The sequence below is a fragment of the Heptranchias perlo genome, unplaced genomic scaffold (assembly GCF_035084215.1).
Source record: "Heptranchias perlo isolate sHepPer1 unplaced genomic scaffold, sHepPer1.hap1 HAP1_SCAFFOLD_54, whole genome shotgun sequence".
NCBI classification, from domain to species: Eukaryota; Metazoa; Chordata; class Chondrichthyes; order Hexanchiformes; family Hexanchidae; genus Heptranchias; species Heptranchias perlo.
In genome coordinates, this window is record NW_027139559.1 from 1,898,459 (window position 1) to 1,912,862 (window position 14,404).

The following is a 14,404-nucleotide window of genomic DNA, read 5'->3' on the forward strand; positions in this document are numbered from 1 at the left end:
GCACCGTCTCGAGAGGATGTATCTTGTGAGACTGAGGGTATCTCACAGGGTGAAGCACCGAGCACCAGTGAGCAGGAGGAGCTGGAAATAATTATGATAATTATTATTACATAAACTTTGAACAGCCTATACCTTAAACAATGACCCAATATAAAACCAATCGCCAGTCCGTGAGTCGATATACTCAAGTCGTGATTTGCACACGGCCGAATGGCAGTTGGCGACATGTGTCCTCTTGGAAACCGATCTGAAAGATCATACATTATCACCGGTCGGAAATGAGAGTATTTGATGGCAGCTTCAATGGTGCGCAGCTCCAGTGGCGCAATCGGTTAGCGCGCGGTACTTATATAACAGTATCAGGCTCGGGAAATGCCGAGGTTGTGAGTTCGAACCTCACCTGGAGCAGTTCAACTTTTTGCTTCATGAACATTTCCACCGGAGTTCAAGGGACAGCTGCTTTGTTCCATGAAGTATCTCCTTCTTATTGTTCTCATGGGGGCACTTCGGGTCCTCTGGCCGGCCGTATTGCAATAGCAGGTGTGAGTTTATTTGTTAATAGGCGGGAGAGGGGGCGATTGGCGACAGCATGAAATGGCAAAGGAGGCGGCACGAGATCTTTAAATCTGAAGATCCGAACACACGATTCTTCTTTTCGTGAAACAGACATTCTTCTGTTTGAAGTGTCGTGTTGGAAAATTCGGAAGGTAAATGTGTTTCCCGGTGTCACTGAGTAACGGGTGGAATTATTCCGCTTTCAGTTGTTGATCCGCTGACAGGTCGAGAGACCTTTTCCAGCTCCGGTGTGGGACAAGTTTAGCTTTTGAGCCACTGGGTAAAGTTTTTATTTAATTGGTGTTAACGAATACCAGGACATTTGGCACAAATAAGAAAAATTGTAAACTCACGAGTTTTCTCTCCATGTTTCTTACATCAGGTTCAACACAAACACGGATTCTCCTCAAAACGTTACTGAGAATTTTATAAAACGGACCCTCACCCGAGTTCGACGCCCACAATGGAAAATTCAGAGACCGACCATGAATCTGTATGATGCAAACTTACGAATAGCGACCCTGGATAGTTCAGTCGGTAGAGCATCAGAACTTTAAGCGAAGTAGTGATCTTAGGATCGAGGATTTAAGTCCCGACTCAGGTTGTTAGTTTTACAACAGTTGGCAAGTTCTGCCTTTCCAGCGGAACAACAACTGCGGGAGAGACGATGCCTGCCATGTGTTGTCAATATGTTGACCTTTGGTGAGCATTCTCAGAAAAGGGCTTTGTTCTTCTCTGATCAACATTTTTACCAGAAACATTTGGACAGTAGATGATCAGTTAGAAAGACAACTGATTGCCCGTTCACACCACCCGTCCCTTGTTTGCACAGATATTGCTTAATGTCTAAACTGCTTCAAGTAAGTCTCTTCCATAATTATCTGGAAATGTTTGGATTGGTGCAGTTATCTGTAGCTTGTCAATTGGATGGTGAACACTGAGTTTAGTTGGGCTGATCTGATTTCTTTGTTCCAATAAATTAGATACCTTTTAACCGCGACCCACTCCTTGCAGACACTTCCGGCATCATCTCCGTGGGCGGTAGAATGCAGAGACATTCAGCGCTACAAATCCGTGCTGCCTCTTACCGAATCTCGGGAACAATGTGAACCCTTTCAGCCTCTCAGATGCCGATGTCTCCAATTTCATCTTGTGAGCCAGAACCCCTGGTGATATTACAGTCACTGAAGTTCGCTTCACTTTCCCAAAGGTTTGCTCCAAGAGAAAACAACGAAAAATAAGGAAAAAGTGAGCATTTCGTCATTGGTGGCGAAGCAACATCGCTGCTTTCATTCCTTCCAACGTTTGTCTTCCTGCGGGCTCTGAACCTTCTGCACTCCGCTATTTTTATCACATGACCAGGAAGTGAAACAAGTTGAATGTGAAAGTTGGAACAACAAACTGGATCAAGCTATAGGCGGGGCGGGATATTGGAAAACAAACAGCCAAGCAACGAAAAGCGGGTCAGCTGTTATATAAGAACATAAGAAATAGGAGCAGGAGTCGGCCTTACGGCCCCTCGAACTTGCTCCACCATTCAATAAGATCATGGCTGATCTTCGAACTCGAATCGATTTTCCCGCCCGATCCCCATATTCCAACACGACACTTCAAACAGAAGAATGTTTGTTTCACGAAGAGAAGAATTGTGTGTTCGGTTCTTTGGATTGAAAGATCTCGTGCCGCCTCCTTTGTCATTTCACGCTGTCGCCAATCGCCCCCTCTCCTGCCGATTAACATCTAAACTCACATCTGCTTTGCAATACGGCGGGCCAGAGGACACCAAATGCACACATGAGAACACGAAGAAGGAGATGCTTCAAGGAACAGACCAGCTGTGCCTTGAACTCGGGTGGAAATATTCAGAAGCAAAAGTTCAAACTGCTCCAGGTGAGGCTCAAACTCACAACCTCGACATTTCTCAAGCCTGATACTATCATTTCAATACCGCGCGTTGACGGATTGCGCCACTGGAGCCACGTATGACAAGCAGTCTCATCAAACACTCTCATTTCCGGCCTGTGAGACTGTGTTCTTTCCACCATGTTTCCAATTGGACAAATGCAGCCAACTGCAGTTTGACCATGGATGTTTTGGTGGTCGAATTCTTGCCTGCCACACAGGAAGCGAGCGTTCCATTACCGCCCAATGCAGGAGCATTTTCATTCTGCATTCATGACATCGCTGAATTGGGATCAATTCATATTCAGCTTCAATCTGCACAACATCTTGAGACATTTTCTTTTCTCCAGGTGTGTTGCGTCCACTGAACCTCGGATTCTGCACGCAATGGATGGCAGACGTTTTGAACGCTCTTCTGCTGACCGTCGTTGATGCAAGCTCACTTGTGAATGTTAAATCTGAGATTAATAGATTTCTGTGAACGAAGGGTATGAAGCGATATGTGGCAAAGGCGGGTATATGGAGTTAAGTCGCAGGTTCACCATGATCTAATTGAATGGCGGAACAGGCTCGACTGGCTAAATGCCACTGCCACTTGCTGATATGCGCCACCTTCTCCTGCAAGAAAACGGGACGTGTGTCTGTGTGATTTGCCTGTCATGCTTGGATAGCTGCCAGAGTGTATGACCTGCGATATGTGGGTGGGCGGCTCACAACAGTGGTCATGTGTAAGGGTGAAAGGAAGCCTCTGGTTAGAAGAGTTGAGTACCGATGGAAAGGGTTTGTTGATATGTGGGGGATGGGGGATGTTGTGCGTGGTGCAGTTGGTAGGCGAGGCCACTTGAGAGCTGACCTCACTCGCCTTAACGACTCATGTAAGAGCATTGAACTTCTTCCCGCACTGCATCCAAGTCCATTCTCCTGTGCGCCTGGCATCGACTTCCGCTCCCGCTGCCTCCCGCTGCCTTTGGATGTATGTCTGGAGGGCCTCTTTCCCACCCCCTCCATCACCCCTCACTCTGCGGTTATTGGATGTTCCTCCATCTATCCAAATCTTGCACCATGGTCTCTCAGCGTCAACAGAGACACTTGGCGCATGCCCTCTCCAGGCCTGGTACCAACTCAGATTCATGACCAAACAATGCATTGTATTGATGTTGCTGAAGGGATAAATATTGAACTGGTCTCCGGGGAGAACGAATCACCTTTTAAGACGGAGACAAGGTGATTGTATCAGTTCGAGTTTTGACCTTTGTAATGTTTTTCTTTCCTTATTTTTCTTTTCTTCAGATTCCAACTGATCAGAAAACTGACAACTGAACTCTCAAAGAGTTTTAGATAAATCTGTCACTCAAAATATAAAATGTTATAAATAAAGAAATAAACCGGATTGAGACGGTTCACTTCACTTCACTGAAACGTCTAATTCCGGTTAAACCGGCGCGGCGGAGTCACAGCAGCTCATCGCTGATCTGCACCTCAACTCCATTTAGCGAAATAGAAACTGGAAATCTCATGTTTCGAGACGAGTTTACTAATTCCCTGAAAAATGATTATCACTAAAACAGCAAAACATTCCCTGCCCTGATTAAACACACAGCAAGGGGATGTGTCGAATATATGGCAAGAAACGCGCGAATTTATTATTACACGGATAGAATCCCGTGCTCAATATTAACATTAACACTGAGCGCCAGGTCTGGATCTGACCCGTTTACCCCATGGTGCGGGACCCCGTCCGCGTTTATATTTACCAAACACAGAACATCAGAATATAATAATCGCACCCAGCAGAATTGGGGATTGTTCGTATTTTACAGGACGAGATGAGACCACTCGGCCCGTCGGGCTTGGATATTAAATTCTGTTCACATTCTCCGCTCGGTGTTGTTCTCCGTGTACATTTTTAGTTAACCGATTTGTCTTGTTATTTTATTTCCCCTCTCTCTATTTTGCAGGCTGAGTGCGAAAGAGATTCAATTTTGAGGCTAAACACTTTGATCAAAGATTTGAACATTGTTTATTCTGATTGTAGGTTTCTCGGAGACCCAGCGGGAGTTCAGTTCTCAGTTTCCTGATTAGTCGGAAACAGGAGAGCCAACTTGCTCCAAGAAAGAAAACAATAAATGAACAACATCAACAAAGTGAAAGTCAGTGAAAGATCCAAGCAGAGTCTTAACAACCCCTGCCCCCGGTTTAAGATCTTTTGCTGAAACTTTGCAGCAGCGGCCGCGTAGCCTAATGGATAAGGCGTCTGACTTCGGTATTAATCGTCGATGTTATCAGAAGATTGCAGGTTCGAGTCCTGCCGCGGTCGTTTTTACATTCCTTCCAACGTGCGCCGTTACTGTTTGACACCGGGCCGTTTCGAACAGTGACTGACCTTATTGAACGGAATCCACAAATGCCTTTGCTCACAGAAGTTGGCCCGACACATTCAACATTGTCGGTCTGGGTGCTCGGGCAGGACATTGTGCAAAAGTGACTTTGTTTCTATTGTTTGGATTCAGAAATGGTCGATTAATCCATTCTGCTCTGTCCGTGTGGGTCGGAATCCCATCCGTGTCGTTATTGTATTGAAATTTTGTTGCGGCCCTACGTAAGTTTTGTACAATTAAAATGGTCTTGAATGATATTACTATCAATTCGAAACCGGTGTTTTAAGTCTATGTCCCTGGATTGTTTATATTTTGTTTAAATGGAGAGTGACAATTGGAATTTTACACCTGCTGTGATGAGATAAAGGTCGAGTCGAGAGGACGGATCGGAGATAAACCTTTCTGTCCTTCCTTGCTGCCTCTGGGGTTAACAGCGAATGAAAGATTAACAGGAAAAGCAAATGAAAAGGGAGCTGGAACATAAAGGGTTAACTTTATCCATCAGGATGAAATCGAATTTCAAAACTTTTTAACAATCTTGAACCTGTCCAGTTATTAGATTTGAACCAAGTCTGTACATTTTTTCTGTTAAATTTAATTCCTCCGCCCGCTCTTCATGACGAAAAATTAAATTTGGAGGGAGGTCGGGTCCAGATTTGAGCCCACGATCTCTCTCATTGTTAAGAGTCTCCCGTTTTGAACTGGAATCCCACCCATGGCTCGGTTCCCAGTAACTGCTGCAGAGATTGAAGGACTTCGGTCCCTCCTGAATCTCCTGCATTTCACCATCTCCCGATTATTCGATCGCTATTTGGGAACATGGGAGAAAGTCTGGGTTTAAATCCCGAACATTTAAATCCCCAACAATTCTTCTGTTTAACCCATTCCACGGTGTCTTTAGTTAACAATAACGCCCGAGCGCAATTGGAATCCAGTCCGCAGTTTGTTTCCTTCTCTGTTCCTGTTCTCCCTCGATGTCTCCAAAAGACCATTCACTGTTTGGATCAGGAGCCTGGGTTTAAATCAGCATTCTTGTAATTATCTGCTGCACCCTCTCGAAAGCCTTGATATCCTTCCGAGAGTGTGGGGCCAATAATTGAATACAATATTTCAGCTGAGGCCTAACCAGTGTTTTATAAAGGTTTAGCATAACTTCCTTTCTTTTATACTCTATGGCTCTAAGCCAATGATCCCATATGCTGATTTAACAGCCTTCTCAACTTGTCCTGCCACATTCAAAGATTTATTTACATAGATCTCCATATCTCTGTGTTCCTGCACCCGATTTAAAATTGTACCATTCGATTTATATTGTCTCTCCTCATTCTTCAGGCCAAAACTTACCACTTCACACTTCTTTGCGTTAAATTTCATCTGCCATGCGTCTGGCCATTTCATCACTCTGCCTATGTCGTCCTGAAGTCTGTTACTATCCTTTAAATTGTTTATCACATTGCCGAGTTTCGTGTCACCTGCACACTTTGAAATTCTGCCCTGTCCATCCAAGTCCATGTTGTACACTATCTATTTCAAGCCGACGCGATCAGGCCTTCTTTACCAAAATCGTTTTCAATGCGTGACATTCATTATCAAGTAAGACTTTGCAGAATGTATGAGATAAGAAACGACATTGCCGTCTGTATGTGCAACGTAATAAAGTGCTTCCTGATTTCACCGTGAAAATCCGAGCTCTGAATTATGTCCCGCCCCGTCCCCATCACCGGAGGAAATAACTTCTCTGCATCTACTCTTACGAATCGTTTTATCGTTTTAAATACCTCAATCAGATCAACCTTTCAAACTGAAGGGAATACAATCCAAGTTCATGCAACCTGTCCTCATAATTTAACCCTTTAAGACCAGGTTAGACCTGGTGAATCTGCGCTGCACCCCCTCCAAGGCCAATAACTCCTTCCTGAGGGGCGGTGCCCAGAACTGAACGCAGTTCTCCAGATTTAGTCTGACCAAGGCTCCATACAACTGAAGCATAACTTCCTCCTCTTTATATTCCAGTCCCTTTAACCTTTTTGATTACCTTTTTTTATTGTCCAATCGTTTTTAGTGATTTGTGTACATGGACACACAAATCCCTTTGCTCCTCCACTGTTCCTAATCTCTCGACATTGAGACCATTTTCCGATTGATTGGATCCAAAGTGAATTACCTCACACTTCCCCACATTAAACTCCATTTAACACAGTTTTGCGAGTCACTTAATCTGTCTCTGTCCCTTTGTAACTTCCTGCTCCCACCCACACAGGTAACTGTGCCACCGATCTTACTGTCATTTGCAAACTTTGATATACAACTCTCTATTCCTTCATCCAAGTCACTCAGAAATATTGGGAGCACATTCCCGAGTGTTCACTGAAATCAGGTACCTTAATATTTTGAGGAATCCTTGAAATCCCACGGTGTTTCCCCACAGGTTTCAGTGAGCGCTGCAGTAAATCTCGTCCTCGCGTCTTTATTGAAAACCGTCAGTTTTTGCTGTTCAATCAGAATTGTCTTTGCATCCCGTGCTGGCGAGTCAGGGATTAGTGTTCGAAGAATCAGGAATAGGATCTGGAACCAGATCTTGCCGACTGCGCCACTGGAGAAATATGAGTTCGATTTTTATGTTTGATCCGCTCGATCAGATTGAATTTGACCCAGAAACAGGAAGCGGTTTCGGTGAAACTGATCCGAGGGGGAAGCGCGAAGGTGGTTGAAGCGATGAGCTGCTCAGTGATTGGATCCAGCCCGTGTGGCTCGGGATCCCGGTCTGGTCTCGGTCGCCGACACTGTTTTCTTCCTGATTGGTTTCCCTCTGCTTTCAGCAATTGCCTCAGGAACGACCGTTTATATCTGGATTCAGCACCAGGCAGAGAGATAGAAACAACTGTCTGGTGTTTATTGACCTGATCGGGAGGTTAATGTCACCGACGGCTGATTCACTGAGGTCTCCAGGCCTGTGCTCTGCCGCCATTTGCTTTGGTTCCCTGTTCGACGCTTGTTCTCTACGGGTGAAGGAGACAGATTTTCTCTTTCACCAGTTTTTTACAATACTGGACCGGTCCCATTTTCTCTGTGGATAACTGGGATAAGTGGACAGAGCAGGGACAGAGAAAGGCTGTTGGATCCCGGAGCGGAACAAGGTCTCACTGTTATCGGACCAGAATTATTTCGTTATCATTATAATCCTGCAATTGCTGGGACCTCGAGCCAAAATGATGCATTCACAGCGTGCGCCATTATCGATAGGTAAATGTTGCAGAAAGTGAGATACGGGAATTTGTGATTTGCCCAATAATTTCTGGAACATTTCCGCCGCTCCTCCGAAAGGCTCGGTTAAACGATGAAAGTTGTTTTCGTCGCTCAGCCCACGGTTGCCGTCAACGGCGATCGCCAATTCGCTGTATTTACGCAATTATTCGCGCCGCAGCCAATTACGATTGGACAATGAAGGTAAAGAAATTATGAGGCAGCAGGAAGTGACTGAGAAAAGTCACATACTTCAGCCTCTCAGCTTCTCTCCTGCCATCTCACTCTCAGGCTCAGTCTTTTGTTCCTTTTCAGTCGAGTTTATTTCTGCTCCCTCCCATCTTCCTTCCTTCTATCCATCACTGCCATCTTTCTTGGAAAAATACGTTCCTGCCGTCTGCAGCTATGAAAAAATCTGAGACGCCAATTGGTGATTTTTCACTTAAAATGGAAGCGGAGTGGGACTTAACTGGGATCCGATCTCCGGACTTCTCATTTATCAATCTGTGAAAACCTCAAAGTGAAAATAAGACCCGAAGTTCAACGAAACGCTGGCATTTGACCATGCAGCCATGTGAAACTTCGCTGCCACCCACAGCCGATCAGCCATACTTTCAGACGCTTCCTGTTCATTCAATCTCGCTTTCTATTCCGATGTACAGCATCATTGAGTTGTACACTAATTATTTCAAGTGAACAATATCAACGTCTCTTCACCAAATTTTGAATGTCCAACTTGTCTTATCCAGTAAGACTTTCTAAAATTAAAATGATCTGAAGCAAAATTGCCGTTTGTGTGAGAACAGGTACACCGGGTAGACTAGCGCGAATACACATTTCATAACGTAAAACAAACACACGTTAAACTATTGTGCAGTAGTTGTCGGAGGTCAACCACAGGAGGAGGTCAGGGCCGGGTGTATCACACACAGTACTCACCAACATTTCGTGGGAAGAGATCAGAAATGCAATAGGGTAAGACCAGATAGTTTGGGGAGAGTGTGGGATTAAAACAGGATGAATAGGACTGGATATAAGATGTGCTGACAGGGGATAACAAAGAGAAGGTCACGACTGATATCCATGGTTTCTCAAGCTGAGACCGTTGAACAAAAGATCGATGTTATTGCGCAGACGCTCTGAAGGGGAAGGCTCAACAAAGTCGCTTGACAAAGGTATCAATACCATAACGTTGGGAAAGATTTGTACAAATGTGGGCGCCGTGGCTCAGTGGTTAAAGCACCTGTCTTGTAAACAGGGGGTCCTGGGTTCAAATCCCAGCGGTGCCTTCAAGTTCATGTTGTTTGTTTCTTTGCTTCCATTTTTCCACCCGTTGTGCTCCAGAGAGCAGCGAGATCAATGTTCACTCTTCCTCATTGGCAGCCTCCAGAAGCCCTTCGTTTTTGCTTCCCAGCCTCTCTGTGTTGACTGCCGATTTAAATTAGTTCCAGAGATTCCCATCCACGCGTTTCCAATTGCAACGAATCATCTCCGTGAGGTTAAAGTGCCCCCTGCTCCTTTATATTTCCATTAAATAATAAAAATCATTTGCGGAATAAAAATTCAGCTGTTCGCTGATATTCTGTATTTTCCCAAATCAAGTCGACAGGAGGGAACGAATCTTTCTGTGAGGACGTTGGACAAACTGATTCTCGGGGAGAGCTAAACATTCATGGTGGAGATTAAACACAGACCAACACCGCGGGACCGCTTCTGGTCAACGACTTTAATTCTTAAACCAGAGTTGTTTTAGCGAAGGGATTGAATAGCTGGATTCTAAATCTAAGGGGATTCCGACCCGCCGGTTTAACCGGATTTACACGGTTCACTTCACTTCAAGAGGAAAACATTCGACAATTTCAAAAGTTTCATCCCCTGATTCTCGAGACCGGACAGGAAGTGAAATTTCAAATTGGTTTTTCAGTTCGAGCAACAAGATTCTTCTCAATATAAGAAAAACGGAGTGTTTCAAACTGCAGGGAGTGAATTAACCGCAGATTCGGAGCGAGCGCTCTCCAGTGTGTTCTTATCTACAACACTCTTCGAATTATAGAGTCATAGAATGGTTCCAGCACAGAAAGAGTACATTCGGCCCTTCGAGTCCGTGCCGGCTCTCTGCAAGAGAAATCCAGCTAATCCCATTTCCCCGCTCTATACTCGAAGCTCTGCATTTTTTCCCCTTCAAGTACTGATCCAATTCCCTTTTGAAAGCCACAAGTGAATCTGCCTCCACCACCCCCTCAGGCACTGCATTACAGATCACAACCATCGCTGTGTCAAAAACTTTTTTCTCATGTCGCCTTTGGTTCTTTTGCCCATGACCTTAAATCTATGTCCTCTGGTACTTGATCCCTCCGCCAATGGGAACAGTTTCTCTCTATCTACTCTGCCTGGACCCTTCATGATGTTGAATACCTCGATCAAATCTCCTCTCAAACTTCTGGCTCAATGGAGAACAGACCCAGCTTCTCCAGTCTATGCACGGAACTGAAGTCCCTCATCCCTAGAATCATTGCAGTAAATCTCTTCTGCAACCTCTCTAAGGCCTTCACATCCTTCCGAATGTGCGGTGCCCAGAACTAGAAACAATACTCTAGTTGTGGCTCAACCACTGCTTTATAAAGGTTCATCATAACCTCCTTGCTTTTGAACTCTATGCATCTATTCATAAAGCCCAGGTTCCCGTATGCTTTCTTAACCGCTTTCTCAACCTGCCCTACCATCTTCAATGATTTGTGTACATAGACCCGCAGATCTCTCTGTTCCTGCACCCCTATTAGAATTATACCGTTTAGTTTATATTGCTTTTCCTCGTTCCATCACTCTTCCCTTCCGCCGATAATTCTTAGGACTGAAAACTGAGTTTAATTACAACGACTTATCATTTTCTAATTTATCCCGTTTCTCTCCCTCTCTGTCTGTATCGAACGTGGTTTCCTCACATGTTGCGACCCCGCCCGCACTCCTTCCGTCTCTGTGTTCAGACAAAGGAACTGGCTGAAGTGTCACATTATCCTGGGGGATTTCAGCGTGTAAGTGAGGCTTCCGCGGACACTGGATCCCGTTCAAAGAGTTTCATCAAGAGGTGTTTCAATTCGGTGAGATGATCTTTACTTCCTGGAGATTATAATGTCCAGACGGGCAGTGAGACTGAATGGAGTCTGAGTGCTGAGATTGGAATGGGAGGCCAGCAAATTCACTTTGGTCTGGCCATGTTTTAATTTCTTCTCTATGAATCCCCTGAGCTGGAGATCAGCCTCCTCCTTGAGAGCGATTCGCCAATCCAGATCAGAGGGAATTAAGTGTCATGAAAGTCGAGTGGGACTGGAGCCCCTTGTTTGACTAATTTATTCGAGTTTTTTGAGGATGTAACCAGCAGGGTAGATCAAGGGGAACCAGTGGCGGTAGTTTACATGGATTTTCAAAAGGCATTCGATAAGTTCCCACATAAAAGGTTGTTCCATTAAGTAAGGGCGCATGGGGTTGGGGGTAATATATTAGCATGGATAGTAGATTAGTTAACGGAGAGAAAGCAGAGAGCAGGGATAACGAGTCATTCTCAGGTTGGCAGTCTGTAATTAGTGAGGTGCCACAAGGATCGGTGCTTGGGCCTAAGCTATTTACAATCTATATTAATGAATTAAATAAAGGGAACGAGTGTACTGTATCCACCTTTGCTGACGATACAAAGCTCGGCGGCAAAGCAAGTTGTGAGGAGGAGACAAAGAATCTGCAAAGGGATATAAAAAGATTTACTGAGTGGGCAAGAAGGTGGCAGATAGAGTATAACGTGGAGAAATGTGAAGTTATTCACTTTGGCAGTCAGAATAGAAGAACAGAATATTGTTTCAATGGTGAGAATCTATTAAAGGTTGGTCTTCAGAGAGACTTGGGTGACCTAGGTCATAACATTTATTACGTGGGTACAGCAAGCAATTAGGAAAGCAAATGGCATGTTGGCCTTTATTGCAAGGTGGTTGGAGGACAAGAGTAACGAAGTCTTATTGCAGTTGTGAGGGCTTTGGTGAGACCTCTCCTGAAGTACTGCCAACAGTTTTGCTCTCCTTATCTAAGGAAGGATATACTTGCCTTCGAGAACGTGCAATGAAGGTTGACTAGATTAATTCCTCCGATGAGAGGGTTGTCCTATAAAGAGAGGTTGAGTAGAATGGGCCTAAACTCTCTGAAGTTTAGAAAAATGAGAGGTGATCTCATTAAAACGTAAAACATTGTGAGGGGGCGTGACAAGTTAGGTGCTGAGAGATTGTTTCTCCTAGTTAGATAGAAATGAACCAGGGGCATAGTCGCAGGACAAGTGGTCGGTTATTCAAGACTTTGATGAGGAGGAATTTGTTCACGCAGAGGGTTGTGAAATTTCGAATTCTTTACCCCAGATGGCTGTAGATGCTGATTCATTGAATATATTCAAGGCTGAGATAGAACGATTTTAGGACTCTCGGAGAATCAAGGGATATGGGGATCGGGCGGGAAAGTGGAGTTGAGGTAGAAGATCAGCCATTATCTGATTGAATGACGGAGCAGGCTCCAGGGGCCGTGTGACCGACTCCAGCTCTTGTTTCTTATGTTCTTAAAACAGGAAGCGTCGGGATGGCTGTTTGCCTTCCATGAAGGACATCGGTGAACAGCTTGGGTTTTTATTACAAGGTCCCACCCTTCAGTATCATTACTATGCAGCCGTTATCTAAAATACAACGCTAGTGGGATTTGAACCCACAACCTTTAAAACCGTTTCATTTACTCACAATGACGTATCCATTGCGTCACAGAGCTAAAAGCAGCAAGGTCAATTTTGCTGAGTGCTGAACCGACCGGGCAAGCCGTTCGGTAGATTTGCACTTCCCACAGATTTTCCGTGGGGTTTCACACGCACGTTTTTATCAGCCAAACATCTAAACAGAGCTACAGAGCTACGACAGCAGACTGAGAGATGGGGGTTGAGGGATATTGTGAGAAGCTTGATAAGTGGGTTGAGAGGCATGGAGAGAAGGACTTAGTTGGGTTTGATGGATATGGTGAAAACTGGGAAGCTGGGGTTAGATGGAGAGTAAAGCTCCCTCAACAATGTCCCGTCAAACACTCACAGGGCAGGTACAGCACGAGTTAGATTACAGAGTAAATCTCCCTCTTCACTGCCCCATCAAACATTCACAGGGCATGTACAGTACGGGTTAAATCCAAAGTAAAACTGCCTCTAAACTGTCCCATCAAACACTCCAAGGGCAGCAGCACAGAGCGGCCGGGATATCACAGGATCATTGTCGGTGCAGCACAGGAGGAGGCCATTCATCCCCTCGAGTCCTTTCAGCCATTCAATTAGATCTTGGCTGATCTGTACGTAGGAACAAATGGAAGCGATTCATCTGGTCGAGCCTGTACCATCATTCAACTATAAGGAACCGATCCCACCATCAAACTCACCATGGACGACTCTTCAGAATCGTTTTTTTTCTTGGACACACAAATCTCCATCAAAGACGGGCATCTCAGCACCTCACTCTACCGCAAGCCCACGGACAACCACACGAAGCGCCACCGATCCAGCTTCCACCCAAACTCCGTCAAAGAGGCCATCCCCGATGGACAGGCACTGCGGATACACAGGATCTGCTCAGACGAGGAGGAACGCGATGGACACCTACAGACGCTGAAAGACGCCCTCGTAAGAACGGGATATGACGCTAGACTTGTCGATCGACAGTTCCGACGGGCCACAGCGAAGAATCGCATAGACCTCCTCAGAAGACAAACACGGGACGCAACCGACAGAGTACCCTTCGTCGTCCAGCACTTCCCCGGAGCGGAGAAACTTCGCCATGTTCTCCACAGCCTTCAACACGTCCTCGATGACGGCGAACACCTCGCTAAGGCCATCCCCAAGCCTCCACTACTCGCCTTCAAACAGACACCCAACCTCAAACAGACCATCGTTCGCAGCAAATTACCCAGCTTTCTGGAGAACAGCGTCCACGACACCACACAACCCTGCCACGGCAACCTCTGCAAGACATGCCAGATCATCGACACAAATACCACCATCACACGAGAGGACACCACCCACCAGGTACATGGTTCATCCTCCTGTGACTCGGCCAACGTTGTCTACCTCATACTTTTCAGGAAAGGATGCCCCAGAGCATGGTACATTGGCGAGACCATGCAGACACTGCGACAACGGATGAACGGACACCGCACAAAAATCGCCAGACAGGAGGGTTCCCTCCCAGTCGGGGAACACTTTAGCAGTCAAGGACATTCAGCCACCGATCTTCGGGTAAACATTCTCCAAGGCGGCCTTGGAGACACAC

The 14,404-nt window shown here is 45.5% G+C and overlaps 3 non-coding genes across 3 annotated transcripts; all 3 read left to right on the forward strand.

Moving 5' to 3' along the window:
* Window positions 1–313: 313 nt before the first annotated feature.
* On the forward strand, window positions 314–408 carry trnai-uau (transfer RNA isoleucine (anticodon UAU)). The gene is made up of 2 exons: window positions 314–351; window positions 373–408. It is a non-coding gene; the product is annotated as a tRNA-Ile (tRNA).
* Window positions 409–4,684: 4,276 nt separating this feature from the next.
* On the forward strand, window positions 4,685–4,774 carry trnar-ucg (transfer RNA arginine (anticodon UCG)). The gene is given in 2 exon segments: window positions 4,685–4,721; window positions 4,739–4,774. It is a non-coding gene; the product is annotated as a tRNA-Arg (tRNA).
* A 4,520-nt stretch (window positions 4,775–9,294) lies between these two features.
* trnat-ugu (transfer RNA threonine (anticodon UGU)) lies at window positions 9,295–9,367 on the forward strand. The gene has a single exon. It is a non-coding gene; the product is annotated as a tRNA-Thr (tRNA).
* Window positions 9,368–14,404: the final 5,037 nt, after the last annotated feature.